At 46.4% G+C, this 15,977-nt stretch overlaps 1 long non-coding RNA gene across 2 annotated transcripts in view; it reads left to right on the forward strand.

Annotated features, from left to right (window-relative positions):
- LOC102548900 (uncharacterized) overlaps positions 1-15,977 on the forward strand; it is a 38,564-nt gene continuing 22,587 nt past the window's right edge. Inside the window, exons 1-3 of one of the 2 annotated variants that reach the window (XR_010056431.1) lie at positions 9-74; positions 645-758; positions 1,097-1,248. This is a non-coding gene — a long non-coding RNA (uncharacterized LOC102548900). Of the gene's footprint in view, positions 759-1,096; positions 1,249-15,977 lie in introns of both variants that reach the window. The other variant, XR_010056430.1, reaches the window with a different exon arrangement.

A 15,977-nucleotide genomic window follows, 5' to 3' on the forward strand; every position in this document is an offset into this window, starting at 1 on the left:
CTGGGCCAGGTAGAGTTCTCACTTGATGTCTCCCTTCCTTTGATTGGAAGATACTTTTGTATCTTTCTTCGGAGGTCAGTGTCAAGACCAGGGTTCCTATGCTCCTGTTAAATGCACTAATGTTGCAAGCGAGGAAAGAGAGATCACAGACCGGTGGAAGGGTGGGGCACGGGTGTGGAGTTGATTTTGAATATTTGTTGGTGCCTGCTTCCCTGCCAGCCTGATACTCAGCCCAACATCTGGCCTCAGGAGCGGAGGAGGAACCCCGGAAGAGTGCGGGGGTCCCAGAGGAGCTTGGGAAGAGCCCCAGAGCCCTTTCTCATTCTTCCTGATCCTTTATGCTATGTCTTCAGTCCTCCTCCCACACAGTGGTGTGCCTGCTTCCTTTCCAAGGCCTGTCTGCTATAGAGATCTCCAACAGACGTGAGACTCCTCTCTCTTCCCAGGCCATGCTGGTATCTCCTTCCTTACTCTGTTTCCACATGCTCAACCAAGATGCCAAATTAACCCTTCACTGTCACTCTCTGAAGAGTCTATCAAGAGCCCTCCGTGGCTAACTCTTTTCTCCTCCTCTTCTACCAACTGGCCTGCTTCTGAGGTCTTCTTAGGTCTGACCCCCTCACACCCCTTTCCCTCCATGACAGTTAACTTTGAAGGTCAACTTGATTAGATGGAGAAGCCACCGAAGAGGGAAGAGAAGTACACTTCCAGGCGTGTCTGTGAGGAAATTTAACCGAGTGAGCAAGAGCCTGTTGAAAGTGAGTAGCATTGCTTCATAGGCTAGGTGATAGAAGGGAGAAAGGCCAGACCCACCATCACAGCTGGGAATTCTTCCCCGGCTGTTTTCTTCTTATGTGAACCGACACATTCTCCCTGGTATTGATGAACTAAAACCCCTGAAGCCATGATGCATAAAAAGCCCCTCCATCCTTTCTTGGTTTTCTTGGGCTCTTTGTGACTTGGATGAGAACTCTCCGGCCCCCCTCCCCCGCTTCCGGCCCTCCTCCCCCCCTTTAAGTTTTGGATGTCTCCTGAACCTTGTCTAGGGATTGTGCCTTTCTTTGGGTCTGACTTGTAAATTCTATACTCCCCTCAGAGTTCATCTCAAGCTCCTGTCAGCATCAACTAATACCAGATCTCATCTGAGTGGCCACTATGAGGTCAGATTTTGAACTAAGGGCCTGAAGTTCAGCAAGAAGGAACCAAGCCGCCCTGTACTCACCTGTGGGAAGCCCAGCAGAGAGACAGGTAACAATAGATATAAAGTAAGCCAACACCACAAGTTGAGACAAACTCTGAGGGAGAAAAAGTGAGGAAAGGCTTGGAAGTTCCTAGAGGAGGTAACTTGTTGATAAGATAGGCAACATTTGCCAGGCAGAGAGAACAGCATGTGTGTAAGGATCTGAAGCACGGCCAAGTCGAGACTCTCGGTTCTGCTGTGTCTTTGTATTCTCCAGTTCTCTACAGACAGTTAATGACTGGCCATGTTAAAAGAACTTGCAAGCTTTAGTCATGTCTTCCAGTGATGTTACAAGACGACATCTTGTGTTATTTCTTTAGGACATCAGAGTGAGTTAAGATTAAACCTCATCAGCTGATGGCCTGAAACCCAAGGGCCTCCCATGGAATCGTCAGTGTGGATACGAACCCAGAAGGAGGCACGGAACACACAGAAGTTCTGGTTCCAAGAACAGCACTGTTCCACTATTGTAGGATGAGTCACTGGTGACTCCATTAGAGCTCTCAGCAGCAGGATTGTCCCCTGCTGGGCACAGAGGTGGAAGGGGCTTGGGGGTGGGGAGAAGGAGGGAGGAAGAGACAGAGAGAGACAGACTGAGACAGAGAAATAGAAAGAGACAGAGAGATAGAAAGAGACAGAGAAATAGAAAGAGACAGAGAGATAGAAAGAGACAGAGAGATGGAGAGACAGAGAGACACACACACACATACAGAGAGAGAGAGAGAGAGAGAGAGAGAGAGAGAGAGAGAGAGAGAGAAACCATAGATTCCTCCCACCTCTTCTGGATTACCTTAAAGCTCAGAATGGGCTTTGAGTCATTAAACTCAGTCATTCTTCCACCAAAGTGTTGACTCACAAGGTCCCTGTCATCATCTGTGCAACTGTCTCCAATTCCTAGTGACGTTAACTCAGTGACAGGAGACATTTAGCCACTGTGACATATGTAGGTCTACATTCCACTTCCCTCTGCACACATGTGAGCCAGAGCCTACAGGACTGCCCTGTGGAGAGATCCAAGGGTGTGAGCAGAGGCAGGAACCTTCTGCATGATCAAAACAAATGGAAGTGTCAGAGAGGGAGAAAGGTCTCCCTAGGATCTTGTTCTAACTTCCCCTCTCGACTCCTCTGGTCCTTGTGATCCCTGTGGGAAAAATAAAACAAAGCAAAAAACGGACAGACTCATCACCCACAGGGTTGGGTGGATGGATAAGAAATGGAGTTTACTGCATGAGAAAATGGCATATCTTCCAGGTGTGAGAGTGGGCAGGGGTCAGAGGGACCATGTGGAGGAAAACACTGTCGCATGAGTGTAGACAAAGACCAGAGGTCCCTCTGGCTGTATTAACCCATATTTTTAAGGAGGATTTTATACTATCTGTTGTGTTTATAAAAAGATAGAGAGAGGACATGTCCCGGGGTTTGTCACCAATGTTGTGTTGATAAAAAGATAAGGGGGGGTAAGTTCTGTGGAGGTCTGGGAGAAGGGGGTGCCTCAGTAGGCCCATGCTGAGACATCCCTTCCCCTGAGGGACCAGCTACACAACGGTATATATAGAATAGAGTTTATTCAGGGCGTGGGGAGGGGAGTTAAGAGGGTAGTAGGGCAGAGAGAGATAGACACACACACACACACACACACACACACACACAGAGAGAGAGAGAGAGAGAGAGAGAGAGAGAGAGAGAAATAAGTAGAGAGGCCAGTCGTGAGCACGTGGAGAGAAGGGGGGAGCGGAATGGGGAGAGAAGGGACAAAGGGGGAAGAGGGTAAGAGCAAGAGAGCAAGAGAGCAAGAGTGAACAATAGAGAGAAGAGGGAGCAAGCAGCTCCTTTTATGATGTCAGGCATACCCGGCTGTTGCCAGGTAACCGTGGAGCTTAGACAGAACGCTCACACTATCTGTTAAAGTCTCTAGAACAACATGAGTTGGATAAACTCTTAAGGGAGTCTTTGCCTTTAACAGAAAGCCTCAGACCAGAGAGTCATTTTACAATCTGACCCTTTGGGCAGCTCAGAATGTCAGGTCTTACAAGCGTCCGTTTCTGAGAGCAGATGCCCGATGTCGAAACACTAAGAAGAAGTGCCCAGGATATCGGGACCCCAAGTCACAGGGAGATAAAGTTAGTAATGGTTGTTGCCATAGGGGTCAATAATACCTTCTCCCCCCATCCCCGGCGCCTAACCTCAGCTGTCAACTTGATGATAGAGTGACCAGGGACATGCCTCTGGACATGCCTGGGCAGGATTATCTAGGTTAGTTGAGGTGGGCAGCACCATTCCCTAGGCTGAGATCCTGAATCACGAAAAAGGAGAAAGCGAGCTGAGGACAGGTACGCGCCTCTCTCTACTTGTTGACTGTGAATGCCGTGTGGACTCCTACCATGGTGGACTGTAACCGGAAGAGTGAGCAAGACAAACCTTTCCTTCCTCAAGTGGCTTTTGTCAAGGTCTTTTATCATAAGCTCAGTGCTCAACACTTCACTGTCCACTGCTACTCAGGGTTGTCAATCTCTTGTTGCTTTGTGGAGTTCATTGGCCTCTTGATTGTAGTTTGTACTCTGTATAAAAATATAAAGAATTTTGTAAAATATAAGCAATTTCTGGGGCTGTGTGTATTTTCTGAACCTTTTCAGAGGAAGGACACGAGGGTTGAATGATGTCTCCTCTCTGGCTCCAGGAGGTGGGGGCAGCAGATCGAGGATGGTCCCTTCCATGGGGCGGTTTTCCTCTGTGGAACTTGGTACAGACCGACAGCTGTGTGCAGTGGTCCAACCAGTGAGAGTCGGTTCTCTCCACACTGTGCTTCTGCATCTGCCCATCTCAATACTTTTTCGAGCAACATCTGCTCCTATTTCCCATGCGATATCTCAGACTACAAAAACAATTGCACACTTGCACTAAATAACCAGCCCCTCCCGAATCTTCCCAACCAGAGAGCCGGTAAGTGCTATTTCAACAGAAGTTACTCCAGGGTTCCACAAATCAGGAAACTTTCCGAGGCCCTTGGCTTTGGATGCAGCAGGAGAGAGGCAGGGATGGCTTTGCCTCTCAGAGTCATGCTAGACCCAGGACATCTGCCTCCTTTTCCTTCTTGGAGCTGAGCTGTTGTATGGGTGTGAGAGGAATGGTACAAGCGAAGAAACAAAGGATGGTGTTAGCCAATAATAGCAGGATTAAACACATTCTCGATAATGCCCGAAAGGTATAAATTAAGCCAACTGTAAAAATCCAAAGGTACACAGTGCACAGCAACAACATCATTGCTGTTTGAGCCCCTGCATGTCACCAGACAGTGAGGGGGTGGGGTGATGTTCTGAACTCCTCCCCTTCCATAAATGATGGTCCTCGGGGAACTGGAAGTCTTCCTGTGTCCTGTGAAGAGGTGATTACTAGACTTTTAAAAAGCAACAGTACCAGGCATGGAGGTGCATACCTTTCAGCCCAACGCCAAGGAGGCAGAGGAAGGCAGATCTCTGTGAGTTCATGGCCAGCCTGGTCTATAGGTCGTAGGTCAGCCAGGGTGGCGGAGTGCGAGTCTATGCTAGATATTAAGGAGACCCAGTGTACCGGCTGGTTTTGTGTGTCAACTTGACACGAGCTGGAGTTATCACAGAGAAAGGAGCCTCCCTTGAGGAAATGCCTCCAGGAGACCCAGCTGTGAGGCATTTTCTCAATTAGTGATCAAGGGGGGAGGGCCCCGCCCATTGTGGGTGGTGCTGTCCTTAGGCTGGTGGTTCTGGGTTCTATAAGACAGTAAACTGAGCAAGCCAGGGGGAGCAAGCCAGTGAGTAACATCCCTCCATGGCCTCTGCATCAGCTCCTGCTTCCTGACCTGCTTGAGTTCCAGTCCTGACTTCCTTTGGTGATGAACACCAGCATGGATGTGTGAGCTGAATAAACTCTTTCTTCCCCAACTTGCTTCTTGGTCACGATGTTTGTGCAGGAATAGAAACCCTGACTAAGACACCCAGAAAGTAAAGAATGGTTCTAGATCTTGGGCATTTGATAGGGACACTTGCTATAGTAACTAACATACAAGTAAGCACCAGGGTTTGTGGGGTTACAGAGGCTTGACGAAAGGGCTCCTTGGGGCACACGAAGTGTATCTTGCCGGTTAAAGGTGATAAACATATTAACAAGTCCAGAGCAGAGCAGGCGTACTTCCGGAAGATGGATCAATTCAGTGGGTTTGTTTTTTTAAGATTTGTATTTTTCATCTTATGTATGAGTGTTTGCCTGTGCGCATGCGTACTGCGTGTGTGCGTTGCCTGCAGAGGTCAGGAAGAGGGCATTGGGTCCTGTGGAGTTGGAGCTACAGATGGCTGTGAGCGGCCATGTGGGTGCCGGGCACTGAAACCAGGTCCTCAGCAAGAGCAGTCGGCGCCCTTTAGCTGATGAGGCGTCTGTCCAGAAGGATTTGAGTCCTTGTCGTGGAGTGCTCTAGAGAAGAGTAAAGGCCCAGCTGTCATACTTGGGAACTGGAGGGTGTAGGCCTGTGGCATGAGCGTTCCTGTTCCGATGAACACACATGTTCTGAGAATGATGTAAAAGTACAGGATCTCGCATCCTCCCGAAAATGCCCAGAAATTACTGACCCAACCCAGCAAAGATTCCTCTTAAATGGGAAACCGGCTTTATGAGAACGTGGGAATGTCCAGGCGTCTAGAAACAGAGAGAGAATGGAAGACCAAAGGGATAAATCCACGTTTATTCCCTGGGTCAGGGAAAGACATAGCCAAGAAGTTGGATTTTAATCCTCATCTGGGAAAGGGATCTGAGCCGAGGATCCAAACTCCTCCCTTAGCCCAGATGTTCCCATGGCTGTGTCCTCAGTGAGAGTTGACATTTGTGCCCTAGCTCAGAAATACAAGAGCGCCTTTGTTGGTGACTCGTTCTTTCTCTCCCCTAATTCCATAACTACATGTGAGCTTTAATTAATGACGTCGTACTATATTGGGTTCAGCAGTGGTCAGCTTTAAAAAAAATCTCCCAGATTGGGGATGTAATTAGGAATAAATGTAAACATTTGTTTTTTTAAAGTTCTATCTATCTATCTATCTATCTATCTATCTATCTATCTATCTATCTATCTATGAGTGTGTGTGTGTGTGTGTGTGTGTGTGTGTGTGTAAGAGAGTTGCCCTGACAATCTGGCTCAGGATATCATATGTGGGAGAGAAAGTTCATTCTTTAAGCCACTGTAGCCTTGGACCTTCTGTTATAAGAGTTCAGTGCCCCCACCTTAGTGCAACAGGGAGTGTTTGTGTAACATTTAGCAGTCATCTCAACTAAGAAACCCAAATTATACTCAACATTTATATCTTACTATTTATTTATTTATTTATTTATTTATTATTTATTTATTTATTTATTTATCTTTTTTTCGGAGCTGGGGACAGAACCCAGGGCCTTGCACTTGCTAGGCAAGCGCTCTACCACTGAGCTAAATCCCCAGCCCCTTACTTCTTATTTTAAAACAACTTTAGACTTTCAGAAAAGATTAAAATAAATCTGTCAGGTGTTTTACGCAGGCTCTTTATGGCTACCCCCTAATATTAACTCTCCAATTTATCTGCAGGATAGTTACAGAAACTGGGTACTCTAACATTGAAGTAACACTATTTTTAGTAAAATTTCCTCCAATTAAGGTACTTTTTCAAGGCCAGAGTTTGACCCCAAGTCCCAGGTCTCATTTAACTGCCATATTCTCTGCTTTTCACAGTCTTGGCTAATATGTTGGCCGCCTTCTGTGTCCTGTGACTCTGACAGTTTTAAAGAGCCTCATCAATTACTTTAAGGAATATCCCACAGTTTAGGCTTTCAGATATTGTCTCGTGGTTAGATCAAGGCTGTGCATTCCTGACAAGACAGTACCCAGGTCCTGGGACATTTTGGTCCTTCAGTCAAGAGGCAGTGCTGTTGACCTACCTTTTGTATCTTAAACTTTTTTACTGGTTCTTTGAGTTTCACTGCATGTCTTCCAATGCATCCCGTCTCTTCATACCCACCCTCTGACCTTGCAACTACCCCCCCAAAGAAAATAAAAAACAAAAATAAAAAATTAAACAAACAATACATAAAAAAGCCATGTCATTGTGGAAGCCATAGCATGTTACACTGTGTCCCATACATCTTTACTTGCAAATGTCCATTTCAACGAGTCATTCATTGGTCTGGTTTGAAGCCTCTGGTTTGGATTACACCATCAATACCGGATCCTCACAGGGACTCCTCTGGGATATCCTGTTGTTGTCCTATGACTTGGAGTTTGGGGTCTTCAGGACTGGGCCTTGGATGTGCTTCAGCTGTTCATTCCTGAGGCAGATGTTGGGACGGAACAACTCAAAGCTTTGGATGTGGGCCTGGGGTGGGAGGTGGTTGAGTTAGTCACATGCCAGCTGTCTCATGCCCACACTGCCACAGCGGGCTCTCCAGTTAGCCCTGGCTAACTTACCCAATGCAGCCACGGAGGGGCAGAGCCTGCTCTCCTGTTCTCATGACCTCAGGGCCAGCTCTACTGTGTTTCTCAGCTTAGGCATGGGACCAGCTCTCCCAAGCGCTGTAGCTGGCGACATGTGATCGCATGTGTTTAAAACAGTGTCTGCTGAATTTCTCCACTAATTGGCTACTGTTTTCTCTTTTCATTTAATACATCTTGGGGTGTTGGGAGGCAGGCTAGTCAATTGAGTGCTTCTTGCATAAGTCTGAAGAGCTGAGCTTGGATTCCACTTCCCATGTAAAGAAACTGGGTGTGCCAAGGATCCCTGTCATCCTAACTCCGAGGAGATGTTCTCAGACTTGCTGGCCAGCTATTAGTCAGTGAACTTCAGTTTCAGTGAGAGATTCTGTCTCATAATCTATGATAAAGAGTGGTTGAGGAAAACATCTGCTATTGATCTGTGGCCTACACACACACACACACACACACACACACACACACACACACGTGTGCACGCGTGTGCACAGGCACACAATCTAAATATCTAGAGAGGCAATACTTATAGATAATGCAAACACTATGCCACTTCTCATATTTTTGCCTCTTAGCCTACCACACATAAATTTTCCTGCAATTGCAATGGGTATTTGCCTACTGATTACCCCTCTATCCTTCCCTCCCTCTCTTCCAAATCCAGATGAAAGTGGAATTTGGAGGCTGCACAGGGAGTGAGTAGATTAACCCACTTAGGATTGGCTTTGCTATCAAAGCATGGGGCACATTCACGGTGCCTCCACTAGGTCACCAGGCGGCAAGAAGGCCTTGATCACGGATTTTGTAGCTTCCAAATCTGTGAACCAAATAAAGTGCTCACTTATAAATTATCTAGTCTCAGGCATTTTGTCATAGCTTGTTCAGTGCTTGGATGCATGAATATCTTTACCTATTGCTGTGATGAGACACCATGACCATGGTAACTCTTATAAAGGGGAACATTTCATTGGGGCTGGCTTACAGTTGCAGAGGTTCAGTCCATTATCATCATGGCGGGAAGCAAGGTGGCATGCAGCAGACATGGTGCAGGAGAGGGTGACTGAGATATCTACATCTGGATCAGCAGGCAGCAGGAAGAGAGACGTTGGGCCTGGCCTGAGCATTTGAAGCCCCAAAGCTCACCCCAGAGACGTACTTCCTCCAACAAGGCTTTACCTCCTAATCCCTGTCAAGTAGCACCACTCCCTAAAAACCAAGCACTCAAACACTTGAGTCCAGTGAGGGACATTCCTATTCAGACCACTGCGAAGACCTTGTACTAGTTGGTAGAACGGCCTTCCATTTAGGGCTAATGAAGGACCCTAGTTCTTACTGAAGCATAAGAGCTATTAGGAGGCTTGGCATGGTAGAAAGTAGGTAGGTAATGAGGACCCTAAGGGCATTCACCAGCCTTACACCCACCGCCTCAAGTCAAGATTAGGCCAAGTACCAATTTCTTGCCTCGGGTCAAGGCTAGGCCAAGTTCCATTCACCACCACAGTTTTGGGAGGAGCAGGGACATTCTTGAAAATCCACAGAATGTACTGACTGGTAGTCATCTGACCTTCTTGTCCCAGATAGAGCTCAAAGGCATGTCATGTAGGTTTAAACTGTAAACTTGCTGATGTAACCTGTACCCCTAAAAGTATAAAAACTGCTTGTTATAGCCATTCGGGATCGCCTTCTAGTCACTCACCATGAGGGGCTGATTGAAGGTCAACCCTGACGCGCTGGAAATTAAACCTCTTGCATTTGCATTGAACTCTGTTCTCGTGCCTCACTTCGGGGGTCTCCTGGTAGTTAAGACTCACTTCAGGCCTTACATTACCAGGGAGATGAGAATACAGGGCAAAAAATTGTCCAAGCTACAGAGCTTCCTTTAACCAGGGAGAAGAGTATCATTTTTACCACCGGTATAAGGGCTAAGTCTTGCCCATCCAACACATCTAGCTGCCAGGAAGACAACTTTTTCATCAAAGCTTAGGAAAAACTACATTAGTTTTTGAAGAGAGTAGGAAGCAGCTTGAGTGTTATTTGTGGGTGTCAGTGACCTTGTAATTTCAAGCAAGATCCTCTCCAGTTTTGCCGCCCTGGGGTCAGTTCTTTCTACAGAAGCATCACTCTCTTCCCATGCCTGCTCTGCTAGGATGCCTGGCTGGCCATCAGGGGGCAAAGTCAAGTGTGTTCTCTTGTCATTTTAATACATCTTTTTCTCCACAGAAGCAATCAAGTCTCCTTGAGGGATGGAGACAGAGGCCTGTTTCTAGCACTATTCTTTTCAAACTTATTTTCTAAAACCCCAAGATGACAATTCAGGATGGAGACTAAAAATGAACCACTGCTGAGAGTTACAAGATAAAGAGATATTTATCATTATTAATTAAATAGTCTACAAGTAGCTTAAAGGGCCATGTGACTCAGACAGAGAAGGATGAAACTGGAGTTGGTTTGATCTCTTCAGTGAACCGAGGACTGGGGCCAGGACTGGGAAAATGACGGTGGGGAGTGCTTGGTAGAAGGGGATTTGGTTGGGTCTCTGTATAGAAATACAGAGAATGTCAGGTGCATCGAGTCTCCCAAAGGAAGGCCTGTATCTATGACACTTACCTTCTCTCTGTTTCTGTGGATATAAGGGCACTGTGTTTGTAGCAAGTTGAGGTCTGGGGTTTCCATCTTGTCTGTCTGTCATGCTGCAACACTGTTGGTTGCTCTCCCTCTCAGCCCACTGGACCTTTACAGGGCATCTCAGGTGGAGGCAGCTTGAAGGTCCCGGAGGATGGGAAGAAGGATTGGTAGCACCAAGAAGGATGGTGAGGCAGAAACACTTACCATCTACTCTGCTTTTGGCATAGCCTGCCCTTGTCTCCACAGACCTAGACCTTGATCCACCACTGCCCATCTGTGGGGACATGGGGAAGGCCACTTGATTTGGTAGAGAGAATGTTTGAACAAATTTGGGGAGCCTGAAGCCTGGCACTACCCCATTTTAACAAAACCAACAGTTTCCCTCCTCTCTGGCTCACTGTGAGGTTCTGGGGGTGGGACATGTAGCTGACAGTTCAGCCTTTGACCTGGATTCAAGAATTAAGGCTCTTAACTGGGTGTGGTAACACACACACACATTTAATCCCAGCACTTGAGAGGCAGAGGCAGGTAGATGTCTGATCTCAAGGCAAGCCTGGTCTACAGAGGGAGCTCCAGGCCCAGCCAGGGCTACACAGAGAAACCCTCTTTCAAAAAAAAAAAAAAAAGAAAGAGGGGCTGGGGATTTAGCTCAGTGGTAGAGCGTTTGCCTAGCAAGCGCAAGGCCCTGGGTTCGGTCCCCAGCTCCAAAAAAAAAAAAAAAAGAAAAAAGAAAGAAAGAAAGAAGGAAGGAAGGAAAGAAAGATCAACAAAAATAAAACCAACTGACCAAACAAAAGAATTAAGGCTCTTCCCAAATTATACCACAACAATTAGTAGGAGGAAATAGTCAATGAGAAGAATACCAAGTAACCAGTAAATAATGTAGCTCTATGTTTAACTTGATCTAGCAGAACCCGCTGGATTGGTTGCATCTCAGTGGAACCCTCTTGTGGCCACAGACCTCTGCTTGGGAGCTAAGTCATCATCACAGAAGATTTCCCTTGGTTCCTTCCTTATATCATCTTCGGACTTGTTCGCTTGATGTGTCGTACTCCTTCCTGTGTCACAAGTTGAAAGATGTCCCTTCTCCAAGCTCAGCTTACCACCTATGAGTCCGACTATTTCTGCCCTTTCTATAGCCTCTGGGAACATGACTCTCCCTCTTGGGCCTTCAGCTCCTCTATTCTGCTCATGGTTGCATCTTTTTTTGACCAGTCTCAGTGCTGGGCAGGGCAAAGGCAGGGCTTAGGGCAGCAGTTGTTCATAGGGACTCGATGGCGCCTTCCTCAGTGGACTAATTCTACATGGTTATTTTGGAACCCACTCTCATTTCTCCAATGTCTGGGGAAACGCTGCTAACAAAGGTCGACCAGATAGCCTTCAGGGGCTCTGCACAATATGGAGGACTTCCTTTGTTTGACAGAGCTTTTCCTTCTCTGACCTTGTCTGGAGAATTCAAACCCCTACCTACTCCCAACCCCACCCTCACCCCCACTCCACTGTCCCCTGCAGAATGTCATGCAGCCTTAGATTACAGGTTTGACTTCCTTCTGATGAGAACCCATTCAGCGGGGCTGGGGATTTAGCTCAGTGGTAGAGCGCTTACCTAGGAAGCGCAAGGCCCTGGGTTCGGTCCCCAGATCCAAAAAAAAAGAACCAAAAAAAAAAAAAAAAAAAAAAGAACCCATTCAGCTAGCACCTGAGATTCCTGAAATGCTTCCCCATGCTAATGAGGCATTTCAGTGCCTTCAAGCCTTCAGCCAATGACCTTTGTTCATCCTGGATGTTCCTACCACCAGTCCCCAAAACTATATAAGCTTTGAATTACCCCAAGTAAAGTTGATCTGTCTCCCTGCAGCTGGGCCTGCTGTGGTCATTCACTGTAAGCACTCACAGGGCTTCCATACCCCACACCACCCCCTCTTTGTTGTCTCTGCTCCCTTTGCCCTCCTGTCCTTGAGGACCTATATTGGCTGACAATCCCCCAGGACAGGGAGAGTCATGTTAATGGACTATGGGGAGAGAGTTATTTATTTCATTACGAATTTTAAAACCTGCATTGGAACATGGTTGTTTAAATTACTATCCTATTGCTCTGAAGAAACACCATGACCAAGGCAACTTAGACGAGAAAGCATCTAACTGGGGACTTGCTTATAGTTTTACAGTTACACGGTGGGGAGCATGACCGCAGGCTAGCAGGCGTGGAACTGGAATAGTAGCCGAGAGCTTACATCTGACCCATAAGCAGGAGGCAGAGACAAAGAGAGACTAGGCCCCCTGTGATCTTTAAAACCTCACAAAGTCATCTCTGGTAACATATTTTTATTCCACAAAGCCACTCCTACGCCATCAGAGCTACACCCAATCCTTCCCAAAAAATAGTCCACTAACTAGGGACCAAGCATTCTGATATGAGCCCGCCAGGCCATTCTCAAGCTGCCAGAGTCGAGACCGTTACACATACCTGTAATCTAGCAATCTGGAGGTTGGAGCAAGACTGGGAGTTTCAGCCCAGTCTAGGATACGCAGCAAGACCTGTCTCAAAAGCCAAACAGCACAGCAGCAGCAGCAGCAACAACAAAAATGAATAAATGAATGAATGGACAAACAAACAACAAATAAAGCTTTCCCAGAGCCCTTGCCCATCCAGACTCAGCTAATAGAAGGGCGTCCTGGGCAAACTAACTCAGACTGCTTCACTGCTCTCTGCCTCTTCCTCCTCAGCCGTGAATTGCTGCACAGATTGTGGTGAACAAATTGGCATTAAGAATTATTAAAGGAAGGGGTTGGGGATTTAGCTCAGTGGTAGAGCGCTTGCCTAGCAAACGCAAGGCCCTGGGTTCGGTCCCCAGCTCCGAAAAAAAGAAAAAGAAAAAAAAAAAGAATTATTAAAGGAATGAGTTTACAATTAAAGGAATGTGAAGTTTTCACAGAAGAAGCAGGCAGGGCTACTGGGTGGGGGTGATTCATAGAGGCCCCTGGAACCTCAGGGCAGCCTTGTCTGTACCCTAACTTTGGTGGTTGGTGGTGGAGAGTGTGTTAAGTCTCCCCTATCTTTACATGGGCATCAGTGGTTTCCTGGGTGCCCCACCCCTCCCCAAAGTGACACTTGGCTTTTCCCTATCACCTCATTAGCATATTCGCAGGGAGCACAGCAATCTGTTGCTCCTCTTGGCTCCTCTAACTCAGCTCTTGTGTGCCACCTGTGCTTGTATATGGCTCATTTTCTCTACCACTTTGGGACTTTAGGGGTGCAGGAAAGATGGCCCCTTCCTGATGTGTAGGAGCCTGGCTGCGCTACAGAAACTGACACACTTCTGGGGCAGACATCTGAAGGAAGATGGTCCGTCCCCGTGACTTCTCACGTGTGGACAAAGGGCAGATACACTCATGGGAATTCACTTCGAGACATGATGAGGCTGGTCTCCATGTTAGTGACCGTGCTCTGGTGCCTCGGTCTGTGTGAGGTTTGTTTGGTCATTTCTTAGATTGTAATGGCTTCCGAATCACGGTGGGATTTATTTACATGGTTATTGGGCAGAGAACATTCTGCAGACTGTGTGTGTGTTAACGCATTTAATCAAGGATTGCAGGAGAGGCTAAACCTCTTATGTTTCACAGATGTGGGAATGCAGATGTATAGAAATGAAGTACCAGGCTCAGGAGACATGGCTAGCCAATTAGGAAATTACAAATTTGAATTCAGACTATCTGGCTCTGTGTGGGTCATATTTTTTTTTAACAGAAATGCATTAGGAGAACTTAAATAATTTTAAACACATGCCCACTTGCCCCCCAGTAATCTAAGATTCCTATGAAAAAATAGATTATTTAAAATGGCCATGTCCTTGAGAAAGGCATTAAATCCTTCAGGCCAGCTGCTCTTAGCTGTTAGCTTGGGCAGAGAATGTCTGCAGAAACAGCAACCTTGGGGAGGAGCTTGCCAAAACACCAAGAGCTGACTGTCTGAGATACTTTGATACCATATCTAAACATCCCAGAATCCCTTGTGTCATCCATATCTGCAAGGGGAGTTTTCTCTTGTTTTCTGCATCCCATTCGGTGTGTTAATTTGCAGTTTTATATATGTATTATTACTATTATTATTATTATTATTATTATTATTATTTTGAGACAGGGTTTCTCTATGTAGCCCTGGTTGTTCTGGAACTCACTATGTAAACCAGGCTGGCCTTGAACTTCCTTGAACCTGCCTCTGCCTCTTCGAGGCTGGAATTAAAGGTGCGCATCACCATGCCCAACTATAGTTTTGTATCTTTTTCCTCCCTGAGCTTGCGAAGGCTTTCTACCCACTAAGGATTAAATAAGGTTATCCACGAACGTACCTTTGGTCTAATGGAAACACCACCGGCTCCTTAAAGCAGCAAAAGGGACTTGAAGTAGACCTGGGACTCGGGACTCAAGCAGCTTCCTCCCTTGTAAGGGAACAAAGTGAAAGACCCAAGAGCATTCATTCTATTGCCCTCGCTTCCCAACATTCCTAGTTCTGTTTCCGGAGGACTAAGCATGCTCACTGCACGTTTTTCTTACTGTGCACGTCACCATCACACCTCATCGTCGGTACTGGGATTTTGGCATCACAATGCTTAGACGGTCCTTTCTATCTTGGAGAAATAGCATGCACCAAAAGGAATGATTAAAATTCTCATTTTAGACCAGTTTAAAAAGAAAACTCCTCCCACTGCTCTTTGGAATTGCTTGCACTTTACCCTGCTCCAGCTTTGGGGTCCAGGGGCGGGGGTTGGGGTGTTCCCATCACCAAGCAACCTTTAATGCTGAGCCTTGACCTACAACCGCTCTCTGAGCTGCTGCAGAACCACTTCGCAGATTAGCAAGGCCTTTCAACGGGGATAAAATGCTGGTGCAGCCTCCAGGTCTCTTGGCTCTCATCCCGGAATTTTGCTAATGTCGTCTTCATATTCTAGATTTGGCTCTTTATGCCTCCTGTTCCCTTAACATATCTTTGTTGTTAAAAGAGAAATTCAACACCATTGAAAACCAAAGCAGAGGGCTGGAGAGATGGCTCAGTGGTTAGGAGCACTGATTGCTCTGCCAGAGGTCCTGAGTTCAAATCCCAGCAACCACATGGTGGCTCACAACCATCTGTAGTGAGATCTAGTGCCCTCTTCTGGTGTATCTGAGGACAGCTACGGACAGTGTACTTATATATAATAAATAAATAAATCTTAAAAAAAAAAAAAAAAGAAAACCAAAGCAGAGGAGTCCGAGACCAGCAGCAACTTCGTGGCATGAATAATAATAGTTAGCATTTACTGGAGACGCCTTGCATCAGACAAAGACAGACAGACTGACAGACTCATTTGATTTTTTTTTTTTTAACGAGGTGGATATTATCTGTTCGAAGAGAAGTGAGCTGATCCATGTCACATGATTAATCTTAAGGGTGGAGTCTAGGTAGGTTCTAGGTTAAAAGTCTTGCTCAAAAGATGAGGGAGACTGTAGTTGATAGGAGATGGCCAACTACATTCTTGATGTTAGCATTTTTTTTTAAAGATTTATTTATTTATTATATATAAGTACACTGTAGCTGTCTTCAGACACACCAGAAGAGGGCATCAGATCTCATTACAGATGGTTGTGAGCCACCATGTGGTT

The sequence above is a fragment of the Rattus norvegicus genome, chromosome 12 (assembly GCF_036323735.1).
Source record: "Rattus norvegicus strain BN/NHsdMcwi chromosome 12, GRCr8, whole genome shotgun sequence".
Lineage (NCBI taxonomy): Eukaryota > Metazoa > Chordata > Mammalia > Rodentia > Muridae > Rattus > Rattus norvegicus.